General features: G+C 36.7%; 1 protein-coding gene across 1 annotated transcript in view; it reads right to left on the reverse strand.

Annotated features, from left to right (window-relative positions):
- LOC149776802 (lactase/phlorizin hydrolase-like) overlaps positions 1-22,877 on the reverse strand; it is an 85,789-nt gene that overhangs the window by 1,436 nt on the left and 61,476 nt on the right. The gene's annotated exons all lie outside the window — the stretch shown is intronic.

Raw genomic sequence — 22,877 nt, forward strand, 5'->3', positions numbered from 1 at the left:
CATTTATTTCACACTCAATATTTTAGTCAAGATTTGCGAGGAATCTTACAATTTGAGCACGTCTGTACTTGAGTTTAATTTGGAGAACGAGTGGGATTTATTTCAAACCGTACTCAGTTATTAAACACACAGGTATAGAAGCATAGCCAAATGATATTTCGAACTTATCTTCATCAAAAACGCAAAAAGCAAAGCAATTTTCTACCATTACCTGATTCTAATTTATCGTTCGTGAATAAGGTGTAATCAACGCGCTTATATTACCTTGCGCCTTGGTTATGTTCTTTGTTATTGAGCGACTTCGAATGAGGTGAGATTATCATGTCTTTGCTACCTGGCGCCTTCGTTATTTATACGAACGTTTTTGTTTATCTGCTTCTGGCACGTCCGGTAACCAAAAAAGACCCAAACGTTATAATATAGCCAATTTTCTCTGACAAATGTTTAAAAAAAACCCCACTATAATCATTTCAAGAAAGGGTTAATTTTGGTGTGTTATGGCATTGCAACACAAATAGGTTATTTTGTGACATGGCAAAGTGCCATACAAAATGATACACCACGGCAGGTGATAAAAGCTGGTGAGATTATCGATTATGCATAATACACCTCAATGAAGAAGACACCCCACCCCACCCCTTTTACCACATGCCCTTTAGGGATTAATGGGAAAACGGCACTGATCACCATGATCATGCGAGATTTAATATGAGAGACGCACACAGAGATAAGACATTTAAAGAAGAAAAAATATGGCAAAATAATACGTTTTCTTTAATATGCAGTTATTCCTTGTAAAACATGGTATAATGATAGATATTCGACAGAACATGTCCAAAGTAGAAACAAAAGAAGGTCACGAAATCTGACACTGTAATCCTACAAAACCGCAATAATGGAATATAAAAAAGCAATCCCAAATTGAAACAAGCGAGGACAAGCAAGAGGAGCCGTCTACACCTTGATTAAGCTAAGAAAACCAAAGAGAGGCTAACTTTTCCGGTGCTATAAAATAAAATAAAGCAACACTCGACTCCCGAAAGAAAACTAATTAGCGATAAAACATCTGCTGTGGAAAAATCAAAAAAAAAAAAACAAGATGCAGGGAAATGAAAATACGTCTCCATCCCGAAAACAAAATCATACAATAATAAATCACCACCCAGTGAGAACAGGAAAGGAAACTACTTTGCTATATAGATTTGGATTCATGAACAGACTTGTCAGAATTAGGTGAGACTAGATATGAAATGGAAACATAAACAGAATACACAAAGCCAAGGAAGAACAGAAGCCAAGCAGCACGTATATTTCTTCATGTAGCATTTGTACCAATATGGTTTAGTGGAACATTAAGTACAGTCCTGGATACGTAGTCAAGAGTAAGCTTCGGTAATCTAATCAAAGTCAGATCTCCACTGTCATGTATAAAGATCTGAAATCGACTGCTTATGAGTAATGTTCTAGTGACCATTGAATTATCCAATGAAAATTTAGCTTTCAGAAATCTGAAATTGACTCAAATCGTTCGGCACACATTGATGCTCTTCAGCCAAGCCACACATTCTCACAAACGTTAAGATACAAGACTTCGTCTGACAGGCTGATATAATTAGCCATTATGGTAATATCATATGTCACTAGAACATGACCTCTAAGTGGTCGCTGTCAGATCATCACTAAGGACATTGGATATATTATTTTAAACAGATTGAAATTTAGGCATCCCACAAAAATATATAATACAAATATAAACGTAAAAGTGATAAAATCCTTAAAATACGATTTCCAATCTTTGATATAATCTGCACTTGAGTAACATTCCAAGACCACAGCTGTAACATCGCCATGGGGCGAATCCCAGGACAAACAGTTAGTCGCTTCATACGACATACACGACGGCACATCAATATTAATATAATCAGTTAGCATGCCAAGCGATAGAATGGCTAGCATGTACAAGGGCTTTAACAACGTCTTTACAAAACGTATCAGTACCATCACAATAACCAACATGAACACAATTACAATTAAGGTACAACACGAATACATATGGTGTGTGAACGTTATTCACTCTCAAAGCGGTCTTGTCTGCATACTGTATATCACTTGAACAGTCAGGTCTGACTGATAATAAGCAATTTGCCGCAAAAACACCTACCTGCCTGATACCCTGACCTCCATGAAGCAGCGCACGCAATATCAGGTACGCGAGGTCAGGCACGCGCCGTCGAATGACCCTATACCCATTGACGCGATTGACTATTCGACGATGCGTGCCTGGAGTTAGGTCACAATTAGTACTTCCAGTTCAGTACCCACGAATGTAGATCTAGTCTATTTTTATAACATTTTTTCTTCTCTCATTTTGGTGGTGATAGAAGAGTTATATTTATGCATTTTATGTAGGGATTTAAAGGTAATTGTTTATTCCTGAGAATATGAGCTCAGGATGTGGTTTTCCGTGTGTATTTTGGCGACAGTGCACAGTGAGTAATAAGGCATTGGTGATGATCCGGAAGTGAAATCTGTTCTGTTTACATGCTGCTCTGTTGACAGTCCAGCCGCTCAAAGAAATGCAGATCAACCTTTGACAAGAACTTCACCGTGAAGTTATTTTTGAAGGTATTTTAGATTAACATATGAATTGTATTGATTGTCACACAGTCGAAAGGTCAGTGTTGAGAAACAAATGTAGAGAACATTTAGTAAAATTAATTGTGTTCTATGTCCGCCTGGCCTCATATGATACTCAAACACCCATGTGCACTAAGAGCCGATCGAATACAATAACATTAAACATGAACGGTATGTCATCCAAACAAGCGATTTAATATACAATTTGCCAACTTGTTATATGTATGACCCGAACTTGCCAAACCAAAATTTCTGACGAGTACACAGGATCATACATATCATTAAAAACGTTCGAAATGTTATAATCTGTGCCAAATAAAATAGTTTCCATTCACTACCACATACTGATCCACTTAATGGGTCCGAATTCTTCAATTACTAGATATATGCTTTTCAATAGCATGTAAATGTTCAAAAAGAATATCAGGCGTGTCTTTCTGAGCTTGTAGATACAGTCTAATATCTTCTACACTGTCTAGAACCTCGATGACCCCGGGTACAATGGGTGGTACTGAGTCCTCGTCACTTTCAGTAGCAGAAACATCGGATGGTTCTTGGCGATCTATTATATCGTAAACAATGTCATCAATTGTTGAAACCGTCGATGTGACAAGATCACTATCGCAATTAACATAATCCGAGAAATCAACATCATTGTCACCAGATCCAAGTAGAAGTAATACTTCACGCATCGTAGCAAGCGGGACATCATCATCATCACCGTCGTCATCAACAATGGTAATTACATCTGTTTGCTGGCCAAACCCTGCCTTAACAAAGCAATTTGCAACAAAGTCTGTAGAAACATCACACCATGCACGATAAATCATATTGATTGCGGATAATACATTTATTTCACACTCAGTTTGCTTGTCTATGCTAAGGAGGTAGCTTTGGATTAGATCACGTCTGTACTTAGATTTTAATTTGAAGATAATCCCTTGGCCCAATGGTTGCAGAACAGGCGTTGTTTCTGGTGGAAAGAAAGCAACTTTGACATTTGAAAATGTATCACATAATGTTTTCGGATGGGCCATACAATTGTCAACAAGCAATAGAACATTTCTACACTGAGATTTCATTTCTTTGTTAAAAGTTGAGACCCACTCTGTAAATATTTCTGCTGTCATCCAAGCACGCTTGTTTGCGTAGTAATAAACTGGTAATGATTTCACATGTTTAAAACAACGTGGAATTTTAAATTTACCGATAACCAAAAGTTTCAATTTTTCGGATCCATCCATGTTTGTACAAACAAGAATCGTAAGCCTTTCTTTACTTTTTGTACCACCGTGACATCTCTCTCCTTTCCTTTGAAATGTTCCGTTTGGAAGCATTTTAAAAAACAGACCCATTTCATCAGCATTAAACACATTTCTCGGTTGATATGATTTCAAAAGTTCCGGTAGAAATTTCGATTCCCAGTCAGCCATGGTAGTCTCGCAAACCCCGGCACCCTTATCGCTATCTGTTCTGCTTATAATGTTATGCCTTTGTTTAAATCTGTCAATCCAATTCTTATCTGCATTAAAAGATTGTAATCCCAGTTTTGAAGCGATTTCGTTGGCCATCTGTTGAAGGATAGGCCACTTTACGGGAATATTTTCATCTCTTACTGATTTAAGCCAAGCTAGAAGACCCTCATCTACTTCGGGATTGGCACATGTGCGAATCCGTTTCCTAGCGGGACTCATTTCTCCAGAAACAGTTACTCTCGCGATCTTCTTACGATTACACCAAATACTTCCAATCGTTGAAATTGGCAACACAAACATATCAGATATATCTTTTCGTGAACGCCCTGCTTCTATTTCACGTATTATTTGTAGCTTCGTCTCTAAAGAGACATTTTTTCTTTTTCTGGTTAGCGAACTTTTATCCATTTTTATAACAGTCAGATTCAAAATGAACACGAGATTTACTTCAAGCTGTACTCAGTTATTCAAGATACAGGTATAGAATGATATGTGATCACAACGCTTTTGTTACACGGCGCCCTTACGCCGCTGTTATTGAAACGACGCCATTGTTTATCTTGCTTGAGCAAGTCAGGTGATACCATTACTATAATTGAGCTAATTTGTTCTGACAGACCACTGAGCTCAAATCCTAAAGCTAGTTTAACGTTGTAACAAAGGCATATTATAATAAAGCCTTTCAAATATACGGTACTCAGGAATTTGACTAGGGAAATTAAACTACAATGTACTAATAAAGAAAACGTTTTATTCAAGAACGTAATAAACAAATCTGTGTTTGTGTGTTGTCCAAGAGGTGGCAGAGAGCCGCGATAGATCAGTTGGATAGGGTGTCAGTCTCGCAATCCAATGGTATCGGTCAGGCCCGGTCCTAGGGCAAGGCGAACGAGGCAAACACATTGAGCCCCGCACTTTCAGAAAATCAACTCCGCAATACAATATTTTTTGCTTTGGGCCTCACTCATCGTTTGCTGCATTGGGCCCCACATGCTGCCTTGGGGCGCACATCGTAGGGCCGGACCTTGTCTCGGTTCTTACCTGCCCAGGTGTATAGCTCACTCAGCATGTTATATCTATTAATGTAGTAAGAGTGCTGTCAAAAGCAATAAATAAACGCAGCAAGTATTTACTTGAGTTTATATGATGATATCATTGGAATAACATATCCTACTGTATAGGTGAAAAAAATCAAGTGGATAATGTTGGCTTAGTATAAGAATATATCATGATCATCGTTATCACAGGCAATGCCATGTTTCCTCACTAAATCTGTAATTCACACTCTATATCTTTGTCAAGGCTCGCCAGTCATATTCGGACCACAGTATTCCTAAAAGTTGTAATAAATTATATAATATAACAATATATCACGGATATCACGAGCGCCAAGTTTTCTCTAAATTATTTTGGCAAAAAAATAATATAAAAGGAATGCAGTTCTTTTCGAATGTTAACTGTATTAAACCAGATTAGATTACCACGCTGGCTTTACCTTGACCCTTTATTACGGTCTTTGTTATTAAGCGATCGTGAATCAGATGTTGTTACCGACGCCTTTGCGACCTGCCGCCTTTCTTACGCTTTTGTTACCTACAGTTCCCGCTGTTGTTGGCCTCGTTTTAGCACGTCCGTGATAAAAACATTATAATCGAGCCAGTTTTATCTGATATGTAATATGAACAAGGCAAACGATGTGCGAAGTTAAACGTCACAAGAAAGGAACGTTACATAAAATAAATCTTTACTGACAGACAGACAGACAGACAGATATATATATATATATATATATATATATATATATATATATATATATATATATATATATATATATATATATGTATGTATGTATGTATGTATGTATGTATGTATGTATATATATATATATATATATATATATATATATATATATATATATATATATATATATATATATATATATATATATATATATATATATATATATATATTAAGATAGATAGATAGATTTACCTGCAATGACCTACAGCCTCATTCGCAAGGTGCAGAAGGGCGAGAGGAAGTGAGTTAGGATGGACTTAGTGGCCAATATAAGTTACTTATCCTAGTTTGTCTTTTAATGTCCCTTACGTTTATATAATTAAATATGCTTATTGTACGGCGGTTTCAACGATTTTCCAAACAGTGACTACCGGTTTGTGTTTGCTTCTGTGTGGGAAGTTTTGGGAGGGGATTGGCGGAGCGGGTTCTTGAATACCCGCAACACAAATTAACAGAAGAATAAAGGAATAGCCAAGAAGACATAAAAAGGCCGATACACTGTGGCCTGATACACACAAATTTAGAAAGACCCTAAGAGAAACGAGAACACAAAAGGAAACGACCGTCCTATGTTACAACTCCATGGTTTTAAACGAAGTAACATAAAAGAGTGAAAACATATATGTTTAAAAAAATTAAACAATTAATTTATTCTCCAAGACTAAAAAGTGTAAAATTAAAAAGAACTTACTGTACTGTTAACTAAATCCCAAATAGTTTCAACCGTTTCATCCCAAGTCCGAAAGTAAAGAGTATTCCGAATAAATTTCAGAGTTGTTTGAATGATAACCAATATTGAATGCTCATATATATATATATATATATATATATATATATATATATATATATATATATATATATATATATATATATATATATATATATATATATATATATATATATATATATATATATATATATACCAATAGCCAAGAGTAGTTTTGATCTGGTTAAAGTCGCCATGCATTACAATGATATAATAAAAATGTCTTTAAATGACTTCACAATAAACCCAAAATAATGTTTTAGTCTGAAAAAAAAATATAAAGTGAATTAGTCCTAAAGTAATTCCAACCAAAAATGTAAACAAATAAATCTCCTCAAATTAAAAATCAACGCAGTAAATGACTGATTCCGCTAGTCAGATGTTCAAGTGGGAATGAATAATTCTGATATAAAAAAAATCCTAATAGATAAACCCGAGTCACAACAAGAGGACCAGAATGACGGTCATCTTAATGAAAGTTTCCATCAAACTGTCAACAAAATTCGTTTCTCGAATCTTTTAGGGTCAGCATCAAGGCTGTATCTAGAACTCAAAACCACGTAAGCAAACATATTTACCTACAAATTTTAATAATCGTAATATATGATCTATAATCATATACATAAATTAGCTATGTAAGACGTTGTTTGTAAAACAAAAATACATGTGTCAGTTAGTCCCAAACTCCTACCCTTCCTTAAGGGTAAGGTCGATCATACAATACAAATTAGAAATAAATAACACATATAGGACTCGCAGATTTGGATTCATCCACAGACTTCTCAGGCACGTAGAAGTTGAAAAATAAAGTTAAAAAAAATTAAAACCGGTAAATCCTCACTGTCCACATTTTAACAAAACCTTTTCCCTTCAGTATAAACCAATCATAAGGTAACATACATATTTACTATTGCGTCAGATAGTGCATCAACGTTATTCGTTACAAATATAAGAATTAGGATTCTACATGCTTTCCATTCAGTCTGCCTAAAATACATTTTAAGTCTGTTTTGTGGGGCCCTTAGTGGCCGAGTGGTCTAAAGCGCTCTCCGTTACGGATCACTGGCATCTCACCTCTGTCTGCGTGCATGGGTTCGAGTCTCGGATTCAGCCAATGTGGGTATGTGAGAAAGCTTGCCAGCTTCTCGTGGGTCGGTGGTTCTTTCCGGGGTTTTCCCGAGTTCTTCCTCCACCATTAATACTGATTGCCATGTATAATGCTGAAAAATGGCGTTAAACCCTACAACAACAACAACAACAACAACAACATGTCTGCTTTGTATTCCAAGTCTCATGAACCAGAAATGACAACATTAATCAGACGTGAACACCAAGATATACACATAATTAAATCTATTTACTGTGACAATGAAACTCACTAGGGAAGCTTACAAATATAAAAAACGAAATAAAGTACCGCACGATAAGATGTTATCATGCCTTTTCGCATTACATATGTATGGACCTGTTGCAGTCGTGGAAGTACAAGACTGCGCTGACAGATCAACAAATAAAATAAAATAAAATAAAATCGGCACACAAAAAAAAAAAAAAAATCAGCAAAAAATGAAACCACAACCCAAACCCTAACATGATAATACATACGATGGCTTCTTGGAGTACAGGTACAGCCACAGTGGTGGTGTGAACTATTATATAATTCCTATCTAGGGACATCGTACTGCGATTAAGTATATGTAGAAACCAAATAATACATTTAATAAACTAAAACGAGAGAGAGAGAGAGAGAGAGAGAGAGAGAGAGAGAGAGAGAGAGAGAGAGAGAAGAGAGAGAGAGAGAGAGTTGTTGTTGTTGGGTTTAACGCCATTTGTCAGCACACGATAGGCTATGCATGGCGGCCAGTATTATTGGTGGAAGAAAAACCATGTAAAACCACAGGAATAACCATCGACCCACGAGAAGCTAATGGCAAGCTTTCTCGCATACCCACATTGGTCGAATCATAGACTCGAACCCACGCAGACAGAGGTGAGATGGCAGTGATCCGTAACGGAGAGCGCTTTAGACCACTCGGCCACTCGGGTCCCCTGAGAGAGAGAGAGAGAGAGAGAGAGAGAGAGAGAGAGAGAGAGTTATTATAAGTATGCAAATCCCCTACATACACACTGTAAATTAAATACAACTTTCCTTTTTAAGAAATGATTTTGTCCTTTGCTCATATCATTTTCCCACGCTACCCGCCATTTGCCAATGTATTTCAGCCAATAAAAAATTATGATTAAAAATCTAAGCCATCACGCGTTATTTTCAGTTGGCCAATGAGAGTGCAGTATTTCTTTCAGCGCCTTGTTCTTAAATAGTAAGCGGACACGATCAGGGCCATGTCGAACGGTAGCGTGGAAAAATAATTTGTAATTCCTTAATGGTATGATATTAAGTCAAACTTTTGATAGGGGTATACAGTCGAATGCCTGCGCTAAATATCGGTACAAAATTAAGCTTGAAATATTAGCGTTTATTTTTAAATAGGTCGCGCGAGCAAGGAGACAAGTATCCTCTCGTATTTATTATATAGTACATGTATGCTAGATCCAAATCGAACACTTCACGCATAGTAGGAAGGGAATCATCATCATCATCGTCGTCATCATCGTCATCACCATCATCATCATCATCATCATCATCGTCAATGTTATGTCATCATCATCATCATCATCATCATCGTCGTCGTCGTCGTCGTCATCATCATCATCATCATCAATGTTAATTAAATCCGTTTGCTTCAGCACGTTCGGTGATAAAATCATTATAATTGAGTTTATTTTCTCCGACACAAAGAACAAACAAACGCTGTAACCCAGTGGTGTCCAACCCACGGCCCGCGGGCTGATTTTAAATGGCCCGCCAGAGCTTGAGCAGCTATATAGTCGTGTTTTTCAGTTTTCTGCTGCGGCCCTCGGCTCCAAGAAAAGCATTTTTCAGTGGTCCATGGCGTCAAAAATGTTGGACAGCACTGTTGTAACCAATTACATGCTTTAAGAAAGGAACGTAATAACAAAAATAAATTTGAATATATAGTAATTAGGAATTTGGCTTGGACAATTAAATTCGACCATTCATTTACTCAGGAACGTAATAAGCAATTTTTACTGTATCTAGATATATATAGATAGATAGATATATAGAATTTCAAAGCAATGACCTACGGCCAAAATGCCACAGTATCGCTAAGGGTCTCGGGGGGTAAGGGTGGACTTGGGGAGCAATATCTGTTGATTATCCAAATTTGTCTGTTCGTGTCCCTTCCAGGGCCGACCTTAAGCCGATTGGACCGATTTGACCCAATTGGGCCTCTCTCTCACAAGGGTCCCGCGCGTGCGTAATTTTCAAAAACATATTTATAGAGAGAAAGTAATTTTAAAGCGATGGAAGAAACGTTTAAGTTCAATATCATATAAAACTTGTTTAAAAGTTTATTTCCAAATGCCGTACTCACAGCGGGCCCAGCGAGTAAATCCAAGGGGGCCCGTCAAAATGATCCAAACCGGGCCCCGCGTTTGCTAAAGACTGTACTGGTCGCATCCATTTATATTTTCAAATATGTTAATAGTCTGACGGTGTCAGTAGATTCAAGCGACCACAAGGCTACGTCTCCGGTTGGGGGCAGAGGGGCGGGGAGGAGGGTGATGATAGATCCAGGTGCATATGTGAGTGATATATCTAAATTCATCTGTTTCGTACAGCCACTGTTCAGATGTAAAGTTACAGACAAAACAAAGCTTACAGAGAATATGATCTTGAGTTAGACTTTAGAAAACTAGGATCTTGTTTGGGGACATTGTTTGGGGCTCCAGGTGGCTGGGTTTTCTAAAGCACTCGCCTTTACCGGTCACTGCCATCTCACCTCTGTCCGCGCGGTTTTAAATATTAAAGGAGACCAGAAATCAATGGAAATATAGAATAATAATAAAAGCACTATATATAAAAAAAAAAACAAAAAACATATATTCTGAAATATCATCTGCGATCGTAATGCCAATATTTAAATATTGGCATATCTTCTAGGAGCTGAATTTCCGTGAACTCGTATGCAAAATTTCCGCGCTTATTCGGTTACTTTCGGGAATTGCCAGAGTGAAAGACAACGCCGTTTTGCGTTGCTTACGGGTGTAATGGCACATTAAAAAAGCCTGTGGACAGTATGTTGTTCTTTTCCATAAGTGAAAGGCATAAAGAAAGTATGGATACATTTCTACAAACGAGTCGATTTCAAAGCAACATCATACAGCACTCTTGCTCATTACATTTCTCAAAGGAATGTTACGAGAGGGATCCTGAAAAAATGGCAGCTCTATTCAGAGTTAAATGACCGTCGCGCTTGTCGAAACAAAAATTGTTTTTCTGAGGAAACTTCGATCGCACTGGTGAAATGAGTATATGTATTTTCAAGATCTTGACATACATGCCTTAACACGGCACAATCTAAATCAAATCACCACTGTCCTATGTGAAATTGAGACCAGATTTTAATCAAATGGAAGCTTTGCTAAAAAAAGATTCTAAACCTGTCGTGTTAGTAGAAAACACAATTTTCAGTAATCTTAAAAAAAAAAAAAAAAAAAAAAAAAACAAAAACAAAAACAAAACAACAACAACAAAACAACCTTTCAGTTTATGCCTGATACATGTATATTGTATAAACGGTAATCTGTAATGATTGGAACTGATGTAAAACTATCCCTTGGGAAGTTTAAATAGCAGCAATTAAAAGAAAATAGGTCAAAGTTTCACATTAACTAAGTTGACAATAGAAATTGGGGAGAGGAGACTATTGACTCCACCCCCTTACCCCGATGTGCGAGCGCACATGGGAAGTGCCATTTCTCCTCGTGATGCGCCTTATTATTCCCCCAGGACAAGCCCCTTTTTCATATTCTGGTCAGGTCTCGCTAAACTGCAAAATAGCTAAAGTTTTCATTTAAGTACGCAAACAATAAAGCCAGTGTAACTAATTAACAGTTAATCCTTATCCTTGCATTTATCTTGTGAAAAGGACTGCCCTTCGGACATATTTCAAAGAAACCATGTTCGACAGTGAGTGTATGTGAGCACCAGCAATTTATTGCCAAATAAACGATGCCTATTTTGTTGTAACTTATGATGCCTAGGACCTCATTGTAACTGTTAAAATCCGCAGTCACAAGTTACCGTACATGTGGCAACTGTTTTAGCAGCAGGGAGGGTGCCCCAAGGATTACCATGTAGAGTCCTCCAATTGCCAAACAAAAACTGAAAAAGCCCCATAATTTCATTTTACAAAACAATATCTCGTTAAACGCGATAAAAACCTGTATTTTTGGCCTGAAAAAATCAGCATCGGGCCATTGAAAACGGCTCCCTCCATGCTGCTGTTCTTAAAATATCTTATCAAGACCGATTCGATATCTTGTTCTGGGATCGTGTAAATTTATAGTGATGAAACCATGCGGGGATGACTGTTAAGATTTAACATACATTTATACTTAGATTTACTTCTCGCAAATCTATTAAATAGCCTTCTTGATCAACAAGTTTGAAATTTATCCGGGTTAACAAGTCATTATGACAACGCAGATATACAGCATTTATCTTGTACGACTAAATATCCCAGAAGGACTTGTGGCTTAAAAGTATATGAAATATAACCTTGCTGGGCCTGATTTGATTCTTTTAAATTTACTTGGTAACTACCATCGATTATATCTTATAAAAGATTAACCGCTATCGCCGATGTTATATTTACAATTTCCGGTGAAATATGCCGACCACCACCGTATCTATCATTATTATATCTGAGAATACTTGCCGGTGGGGCTATTTTTCTCCACTCTTCGACAATTTTAGGAAAAAAATAATCGTTGATATCTTTGACTGATTTCTTTAGTTCGGCAGCTTTATATCCCAGAAAATTAAAATTTGGTAGATCTGCTTCTGTAGTTTAATATTTATTAAGAAATATTTGCTTAAATCTGTTTTCTGACTCGATCACAGTTTGCATAATACTTCGATAAACAAATTCAATATCAAATACAATCTGATTTAATATTTCTATCTATTTAATGATTTCATCTTTTGTAGACGTCACGTCAAAAAGATACTCGGTAAATAATTGGTGTAATTGTTCTCGTTTTTGTTTGTGCTAACGATTAATATTATCAAAAATATTTTTAAAACTCTCAGCGGGAATACCTGTTCTTAAGGTCCCACCATCAGTGTCGAGATAAGCATACCACCACCATAATTTATTAGCCTTGTACCGTAATTCACCGCTGTTGAAGTATTTTTTTATATTGGTTTTAAATATCTTTCATATTCTAGAGTAATATCCCAGTACGTGCGTTTATCCGATGTAAAATCAGTTCGCTTTGGCTCAGGTATCGGTGCAGAAACCGGTGGAGCGATTTCAGCCAACCTAACAAAGATCTCACCAATGAAGAATAAATGCCAACGGCGTAATCAGTCGAATTTATTTCTATCGCGGCTGGCAAAGTTGGCTCGTGAACCGTTATAGCTACCAATTAACGACTTTATTCTACGCTGGAATTCATCATTGATTTGATCTATTTGAATATACCCGTCGGTATACTTACAACCTGCCAGTCAGGGGTTTGATCTGGCTTATTTTTATCGGCAAACACCAGATACAGTTTTGAAGCTAATCCACCAAACGATTTTGACCTGATATTGGGCCAGCTGTAATATACACGCAACTGGGCCAATGCTATTTCTTTCACTGGAACCGCATTTGGAAAATCAACACTGAATTCTAGACTGGTTGAGCTTACTGATATCATCGTGGTTTGTGGCAGGGTTGTATTCGTGTCTATCTGTTGAAGTAGTTCCATCATTATTTAAATTCGTTGTTTTAATAACTGAGTTGTAGATTTCAATCTTCGATGAAATTTCAGAATCTGATATAGCGCCATCGTTAAGACTTGTAGATATCAACGAAGATAGCCGCGAATATGCCATAGATGCCGCATTTAATTTTATATTGTAGTTGGTTAATTTTTCTTCTTGTGCACGTATATAATTTTTCGCGATAATATTAAAACTACCCGTGATTGAATTTGACGAAAAATAAATCGTTAGCACTACCGGGGTTGTCATTGTTAACGTTGATAATATCAAAGCGGCGCCGGTGACAACCGCGGATAACGAATACACAACAACGTCGATGACAAATACACGATTTTGATATTTGTTTACATTAACTGTATACTCGTCAATGATATATTTTAATTATGTCTGCCATTCACGCACTTGAATGTACCTAAAATCTGCACTTTGGAAGGCTCATTATATTTTATTTATTAATCAATTGAGACGTTTCAGCGACAAATTCCAGACACCATCATAAAACGCTGGGGTTAATTTTTTTATCAAATGATTCCAGTATTAATGTTTCTTCGTCTCCGCTATTTAACAAAATAGACACGGTTCCAGAAAAACTATCGTCCGAATGTCGCCAGGGATACGTTGTGAATATACTAATTTTTTCGCTTCTAAACAGAGACAGTCTATACACAAGAGTGACTTCTGCGATATGTTTGATAGTGTCATTTTTTGTGATCATGTTGAGAATCCTGATGACACCGTGCATGCATTGTTGGCAATCGGCATGTATGGAATTTTTATCAAGTTTTTAACGATATCAGGAATCCCACTTATGACATCATATAGTTTTTTAATCGTTTCAAAATCTGTTTTAATATCGCTGGGTCTTGCGTAAACAGTCAAAGGGTTCTCGAAGAAATCGTCTGCGATTTTATAAAGTTTTTGAAAATTGCGGTGCCTATTTAAAAATCCTATTTATGTGAACGTTTTACTCAGCTCGCACCGTGGATTATATAGTATCTGCTGTATTATAGTTATTGTCTACATAATTATTTTGTTTCGGCATCTTCATCAGATGTGGAATCTCTTAAAACGACTATTTTATTTCCATTCATGCTAAGTTCACCCGTCATTATATCACCGGTAGATCGTAAACGACCAGAGACATTTTTGGCAATTTCATTTCTAATGGTTGAAATTGATATATTTAAGTCTCTGATTTTTCCGCCGTCGGTAAATAATGGAATATTATCCGTGGTAGCACTGATTCAAGAAGTTCTTCCGTAAATATATACCATTTTATTTAAAATTTCTACGTGTATAATTAAAAACAACGCTGTGAGGTGCCTCAGACGAATTTTATATCGCGTTGAGAACCGCGAGTACTTCACGGCCGCACATTAACGGATCTGACATTGTTTGCGTCGATAGTGTTCAATACCAGACCGGTGTATTTGCCACTTTTACGTAATCGATAAATTTCCGTGGCGGTGCTAGCCCGTACGAGTCAAAATAAATAATTCCACGTGGGTCAATTGCGTATGCTACCCGATGAGTAGCAGCGCCGGTACGGTTATCAAGATTGATAATACCTGTCTCTGTGCGGTTTGGCCGCGCTGGCAACTGATCATGCATAAAAAACTCCTCTGAAGATTTTGATATCTAATTCGCTAACAGCGCCATGCAAATCAAAATTTGACATTGGAAAGACTAACGAATCGTTCCCGGGAGTCTTAGACGGCGCCGGTACTGATGAGGAGTCCCTGGTATCCTTAGCCGGCGAACACTTTTTTATTCCGCGTTCTGTCGCCTTTTTTAATGCCATTCCCGCAAAGGTTCCAACAGCACCTAACGCGGATGTTTTTGCAACGGGGGTGGGGGGTGGGGGTTGCCGCTGATATTAACGTTGGTATCTCCACAAGAAGTGGAAATATACGACCGGTTTTGATTGGGTCCGTGATAGTACTCGCGGATAGATTAAGTCGTATTCCGATTCTTGCCTGCTTGGCACCGTTGAAATGCTTCAGTTGCAGGGTGGTCAACGACAATTTATTTTGCCTACTATTAATTTGATCGTGTTTCGAAATTATTGTCTTACCTGATTGCAGTTTTTTGATTTGAACATAAATTTAACTAACCTCGACTTGCGTATAATTCATTGTACTTTTTTTGATCGTGTTTCGAAATTATTGTCTTACCTGATTGCAGTTTTTGATTTGAACATAAATTTAACTAACTCGACGTGCGTATAATTCATTGTACTTTTTCAATCAATACAATTACTTTTCAAAAACATTTACTTTTGGAAAACATTTACATATCGGCATCCTGAAGCGCGATAAAAAGTATAACGTGGTTGCGAAACACCTTTATGCGACGGCAACTGCCATATAAAAGTCTATTGATTGCACTTTGAAACGCATCTATGGTCATCGTTAGCCACGAAAACGCCGTTTTACAGCCTGTGCTCATAAAAGACAGCATTTGTTGTCCTTCAGCAAGCAACGAAGTTCTTGTCGGCATCCACTGCGCCAATTTTGAGAAAACCACCTTGCCGGCATCTTTGTGTGATCGTCAAAGCGTGTCGTCATCGGCCTGTTTTCGCACAAGCACGATTGAATGCTGAACTGCAAATATAACTTTTCTCACATTATGGTAAAATCGGAATATATGTGAAAGTGGAATCACGCAAGAAAATTTCCAACGCTGTCCTCCAAGCATTGATCGAAGAGTTGTAAATACCAAGTTGAATTCTGTATTGTCCCCGTGAAATATCGGCCATACATCTGCGTCGTTGTTGTCGGCAAAATTTCTTGGCCTTCTCATTATGTATCTTGAGTTTACAGGGCTGTTGCTTGAATCTTTATAAAACATCATTGACGGGCCGGCCGACTCACCTTGAGTAGTCGTCCATGTATCTAGCAAGAACAAGTACTGTTGTGGCGACATCGACGATGTTTGGATCAATTCGATAGTTTTTCCATTAATTGTGCATTCGACCCTGTTATATAACGCCATAAGATCATTGTTGACAAAACCAACTTTGACCGCATCGGCGTATTCTGCATTATCGATTTTTATCATTTCACCGACAACTTCAATGGATGCCTCCGCGGGCAACAAATATCTACTTGTATCCTATATACGTAGTTCATTTCATCCGCGCTGATCTGGTTCTTGTGATTTATAAGAATACAACTGGTAATCGCGTATAAATTCATCTTTGAGAACTGACGAAGACATATCAAATGCGGAATTAGATACATGTTTAAACATTCTTATTTCTTTTTTTTCTGTCTAACACGAAGACCGCTTCCTAAACTAGCGGGGATATCTTTGCTTGCTAGGTTAGTTTACGACTCGCAGCTTGATTTTTTTGCACTTATATTCGCTGTCATATTTTCGGTGCTTGATAATTTCGCCGGTTTCGGTTTTACCGGTGGTGGTTTTCTACGTACCGATCGCGCCTGTCTTTCTTTGATTGCCGAAAATGCTTTTCCGGTAACATCGCCGACACCACCGATACCTTTATCGCGTATAAGATCTATGGATTATATACCCAACTGTTTTGCAATCGGTACTGCTTTTGTCGCAATTCTTATGAATAAACTTTATTTTTCTACTTTTACTTTTCCATTTTTATTTTTCCATTTTTATTTAATAATATGCATCGCGCACCTACATACTTCTCTGCGTACGACGAGAAAAAAATAATAAGTTTACATCGGGTTGAATCACCACCAAAAAATCGCCAGCGGGTACAAGAATGGTTTAAATCGTCTATATAGAATTAGTGAGCATGCAAGTGACAATAACAGATTCTTCGCGGGTCTTGCCGGAACGATGGCTGGTAAAGATATCACTGCGCGGATGGAAAAACTCAATGAAACATTCAGCGCCGCACGGGCCGAATATAACACTGAAAAAGAAAATTATAATGAGTTGTGAGAAACCACTACAAAAACCTAAAATAAACTTGATTGGAAAAGGAAAATTATATAATAAGTTAAAAAACAAAATAAAACAACTTGAAGAAAAATCATCCATGACCGAAGTTGAACTTGCCAAACGCACTGAAAATTAAGAACACTCGAGACAGACTTATCGAGTTAAATACCACCTATGATGAAACAAAAGACGAACTCGACGACAAAAAATAAAACAATGAAATAGGCGAATCAATTAAGAAAATAGATATTGATTATCGCAACGCAAAGCGAAAACACACGCCAAAAGAAGAAATACTACGCAATAAATAATTTGATAAGGTTGTAGGAAATCTATCACAAATCTAAGAGATCTGCATCATCTACGGGTTTTGATTTGTTGTCTGTAGATTCGTCGTCTGCGGGTTCCGATTTATCGTCTGAGGAATTTAATTCGTCGTTGTTGATCATATAGTGCAAGTGAACGATTAGTACCAGTCCGCTGTAACGAGTTTTCTTCATTCAGTGGAGTTTTCACATTTTTAAATGCACGAGCAAGCGCTTTAATTTTTACAAGATCGTCATCGCGTATAAACGCATGCTAGTCTTTCATTGCGCTTTCAAGTGTTTTAATTATACAATATTTGTTCGATAGTGTTTTTCTGCAACGGTTTTTTATTTATTTCAACTCCGTTATATTCAGCTTCAGCTAGAAACAGGATCAAGTATTTCATATGGTGTTCTCAACTCATTGACGTCTCTTATTATATCATCGGTGTTTGTGCGGTTCTTTTTACTATATTCTTTTCTATAATTGGTTGAATATTATAATATTTAAAAAATAATAGAATGATAGCCATGTGGTGTATATACGTGAATATTTTGAAAAAATACATGCCATCAGTGACGTGTTTTAATTTCGGTCGTATCAATAACTGCAGCAACATTTCGTCTGTTTTTTTTTTAAAAATTTGCCAGTGTTACCATATCGCAAATTTTGACTATGAATAACAGCTCTTAAATTAAATATGCGATTATCTAACTTATCTGATTTAATATGATCAATAGAAAGGTTGCTTCCAATTAAGCCGTTAAAAAACTCGTAAACAAAACGGCGAGAAAGACAATCTTTACTCTTAACGCCGACTGAATAATTACCAGTATTATTAATATAGCCCAATTTTCTTTCTCGTTTACAATGTATAATAGTTCTATCGCGAGATGATCGTAATTACTGAATATGGAGTGTCTCGCGAATTCCTCCCCATAATATAAAAGCAAAACATTTAATTTGAAAATCTACTTATATAGTCGCTGTCGGTCATATCAAGGCCGTATTTGGTCTTGTAATACCATGATAATTCTCGGCAGTTTTTGCCTCCGTATTTTCCACATAACTGAGTTTTTTTTCGCACTCCATGTTGGCAACGAATACATGGAGTCGTTCTTGTGCTTCCGCGTCTTGTGTATTGTCCATGAGATGCACAGAATTCGCCTTTGCAACTACGGTAGATTCAATCAGCAGCCATTTGAATTTATTTTGTGTGGTCATTATATCAATGAAAAATGTTTAATTAGACTAAACTTTTGCTTAAACAATATATGAATGTTTTTCGTTCGTGCTAGAAAGAGATTTGTTTTTGCATAAGTGTGACCTTGATCGAATAGATCCCAATCAAAAGAGAAGAATTCTGCGTAAATACCGTGATTTTATTAACGCTGTCAACGAAGCCAAAAGCGAGTTTAGAAAAAACGGTATGCCTCGTACGTAGTCAACATTTAAGATAACAGATGATAGCGTCGTCGATGCAACTATTAGTGATGATCGAGCAAAAAAAATTATTAAATATTTTGACGACAGAATCTATCTTATTCAAATACAATTTATTAACGCGACACTAACTGGGTCACTGTTGATAAACGTTAACCTGTTCTTGCTGAAAGGAGAATCGTGGTGTTAAATAGGAATTCAAAACCAGGAATGCTGACAAGAATTGATACATTGATTTATGACAAGGCGTATCATGTAATCGTTGTCATTTATGCGATATTTCCGATGAATGACAATCCTGACATTAATGATCTAGCACCGATGAGATTTTCAAAGATACATTGTGTAGACGAGCGAGTGACAAAAATTTTACTAGCGTGTTAAACGCAAAAACACGTTTAACGGATTTAAGACGTAAAATTATAAGTGATTGGGCAGAATCAATTAAGGATACCGAGGCCACAATCAACGACGTTGAACGACTAAATAAACAGTTAGAATTCCCAATAACAGTAAAAAAACAATAACTAGAGAAATTTTATATGAATCAAATTATAAGTCAAAGGGAGCCCCGATAAATAGTATTGATCATAATGCGCACGCGTGGACACCCGCGGTAACAGTATTTCCGCGAGATCGAACCGTTAGATTTTACCGTGGAAATATATTTGATGTTATCGCTAAAAAGAGTCAAGATGATCATGTATCTGTTTGGTTGTTTCATCGTTCCTGAGATATTGATTCAGTAAGACCCGATGCAAGTATTTGCACAGAAGGCAAAAGCGATTTGAATCAGTTTTTAATACCTAACGGCGAAATATATCGTAAAGAATCTTTACATGAAGAAACGAAAAAACTCGCCGTAAATTATACAAATACTGAACATGTCGATCAAATATTAAGTAATTGTTTTACGGTTGCATCTCATTTTGCCAGAGAGAAGAATTCGTGGAAACCAACACGCCCTGAATTTCTTGTCAATATTAGACTTAGTTGTGTTGAATACGGACACGGCAGATTATGGAACACCAAATATAAATTTAATAAAAGTAAAATTATTGCTGTTGATACGGTTGCATGTTATCCGGGTAGTTTTCTTGTTTATGGAATGTGTTTTATTTATTTTAGAAGATTTGGACATCGAACAAACAATATGACAAGAGTATCGGTAAATGGGCAATAATCCGATTTTGATCTGACTAGATTTGCCTGTGTTGAGTCGTTTGAACTCGCCGAAAATCTTCACCCGATATATTATGTTTGGTTTGGTAGGCATTATTTTGGAAAAATTACGCAACAATAGTGTTGTTACGATATATGCTTGATGCAAAAATACTGATATCGTTGTTTGTCAGTGAGGCAATTATATCATATAGTTGTCAGAAAGTGTGGCTGCCGCCACAAAAGGAATATTCTGAAAAAATCCTGATGTGGTCGATTATGAAGAAGAAAAAACCCAAAGCAAACGATCTTGGTAGAAAAATAATTGGTAAATTTACCCAGGGAGGGTCCGAACATAAAAGACTTGTACATGACTGATTATGAATGACGCCGAACTAGATTTTATAATTACTGATACCGCACGCAGATATATATTTGTTACGCAAGAAACGGCTAATTTAACAGATGGCACTAAATTAGGTACAATTGTGATTTACTTTAATGAGGAATCGCCGCAATATGTTTATTTAAGAAATTCGATGCTGGCTTACGCTTCGATAAATGTCTTATCGATGCTAAATACATTTCATGATTGCGCATTCAGAGTTGCTAGGATTCATTTTATATCAGTAAGAATAAAATAAAAATAATTGTTAGATCAATTTAATGTGAATGATTATGTGTCGTAGGGTGAATGGAGAATAAAGCGAGAAGAGATCCACGGTTATTCCGAATCCGCCGATGTCACTGTTAAAGACATTTATCGTAAAAATAATCGATCCGGATTGTCGCTGGCGCCGTCAGTACATGATCCAGTATCTAGATACAGAATAGTTTATCTTAACGGGCTTGGTAGTTCCGGTAAAACAACTCCAGTTATAAAATTATTTAACAGTTGTTTAGATATAATCATACTGACGTCTACGTATAGATTCGGAAGAAAAATGAGAGAAAGAAATATAAATTCGTGAACTTATCACAGCTTTCAGAGCGAATGGACGAAAAACATATACGTAAAATGATTAGTTGGGATGAAATATATACAGTATCACTAGATATACTAAAATATTTCTTGATTGGCTATTAGCACAAAATACAGCTGTGATTATGTGTGGTGATTATGGTCAGCCACCGCCGTTTAGTGGTCCCTCTCCACACGATTGGTTGAAAAATAATTGCCGATTATTACGAAGAAATCAATGAAGACCATAGATCACTTAATGTGATTTTAAAAGAACTAAAAAGTTAATCAGATTACAACCAAATGCAACTGAATGTGAGATATTACGTACAGTTATTTCAGAGACCTCAATTGATGTTTTCTGGGATGCGTGGAAACCAAATAATTTAATAGTTGCAAGTAGAAAAATAGTTCGTGATACACTTTAACAACAATTATTTGAGTTGCTTAAGAAACAATCCCCAGAATTATCTGCGCCGCCGTGTTATAGACTAGCAGATACACGACAACAAAATATCGAGGTTGAAATACAGATTCAACAGAAAAACAGAATCTTGTGTTAAATGATGTAGTTTTACTAACTATTAACGCAGTTGAAAAAGAGCTAACGATGAAAAAATTCCCGTGGAAACTATGATATGCTACAACAAATCATTCGTCTCAGGGATTGACTATTTCTGATATTCAAGTTTTGATCATCGATAATCGTATCGAACGGTCAAATTTAGTTTATCTGTTTATCTTGCAGTGTCCCGAGTCAAAAGAATATATCAGTTAAAAAGAATCGTCATAGATTTTGCAGAAAACAACGATGACGAAGTTGACAATGACACAATAAAAAAGAAATTGATCAGTTATAAAATACATGACAAAAAATAAACTCAATTTTGATCTCGATGCTGAATTTACAATGACGTTAAAATAACGACAAATTAATCAATGTGCAGAGTTTAATGTTTTGATGTTGTGGCGATACTCAGGTAATAATCCAAGACAAGTTACCGTAGATAGTTACCGTAGATAGAATCAATAACAGTCTTGGCCATACACGAGAAAATACGGTGTTGACCTGTCTTGAGTGTAATCGACGTAGAGGTGCTGTATCGTCTGGATTTACTTGTAATTGCTAAAGTAAAAATCCACGCTGAGGAGCTAATCTGTAGACTGCAGGTCTACCCGTGGATGTAACCACGCTAGAACGTTTATGTGGTGTAATGCTCCAGATAGGATGTTTTGCTCTTTTTTTAACACCTACAAGTTCACCTGGTTTATATAAATATCTTACAGTTACATTACCTAGCAGCGGTTGTTTTAAAAAATGCGTTGTTGTATTTGTATATGTTGTTTTGTTGCTGATGGGTTTCATGGCAGTTGTGCGAGTGATTTCATTATTAATGCAGCTATCACACTTGCTAATCTTGCAACCCACTCGCGAGATCTCGTATCTTTCTGAATTATTTCCTTTGCTTATTGATATCCAAATAACCGCTCAGCAAGCGTTCGATTAAATCGTTTAGCCATTGCCTGATCAATATGAATTGC

Source organism: Sinohyriopsis cumingii, chromosome 18 (assembly GCF_028554795.1).
Source record: "Sinohyriopsis cumingii isolate HCF-2022 chromosome 18, ASM2855479v2, whole genome shotgun sequence".
NCBI lineage: Eukaryota > Metazoa > Mollusca > Bivalvia > Unionida > Unionidae > Sinohyriopsis > Sinohyriopsis cumingii.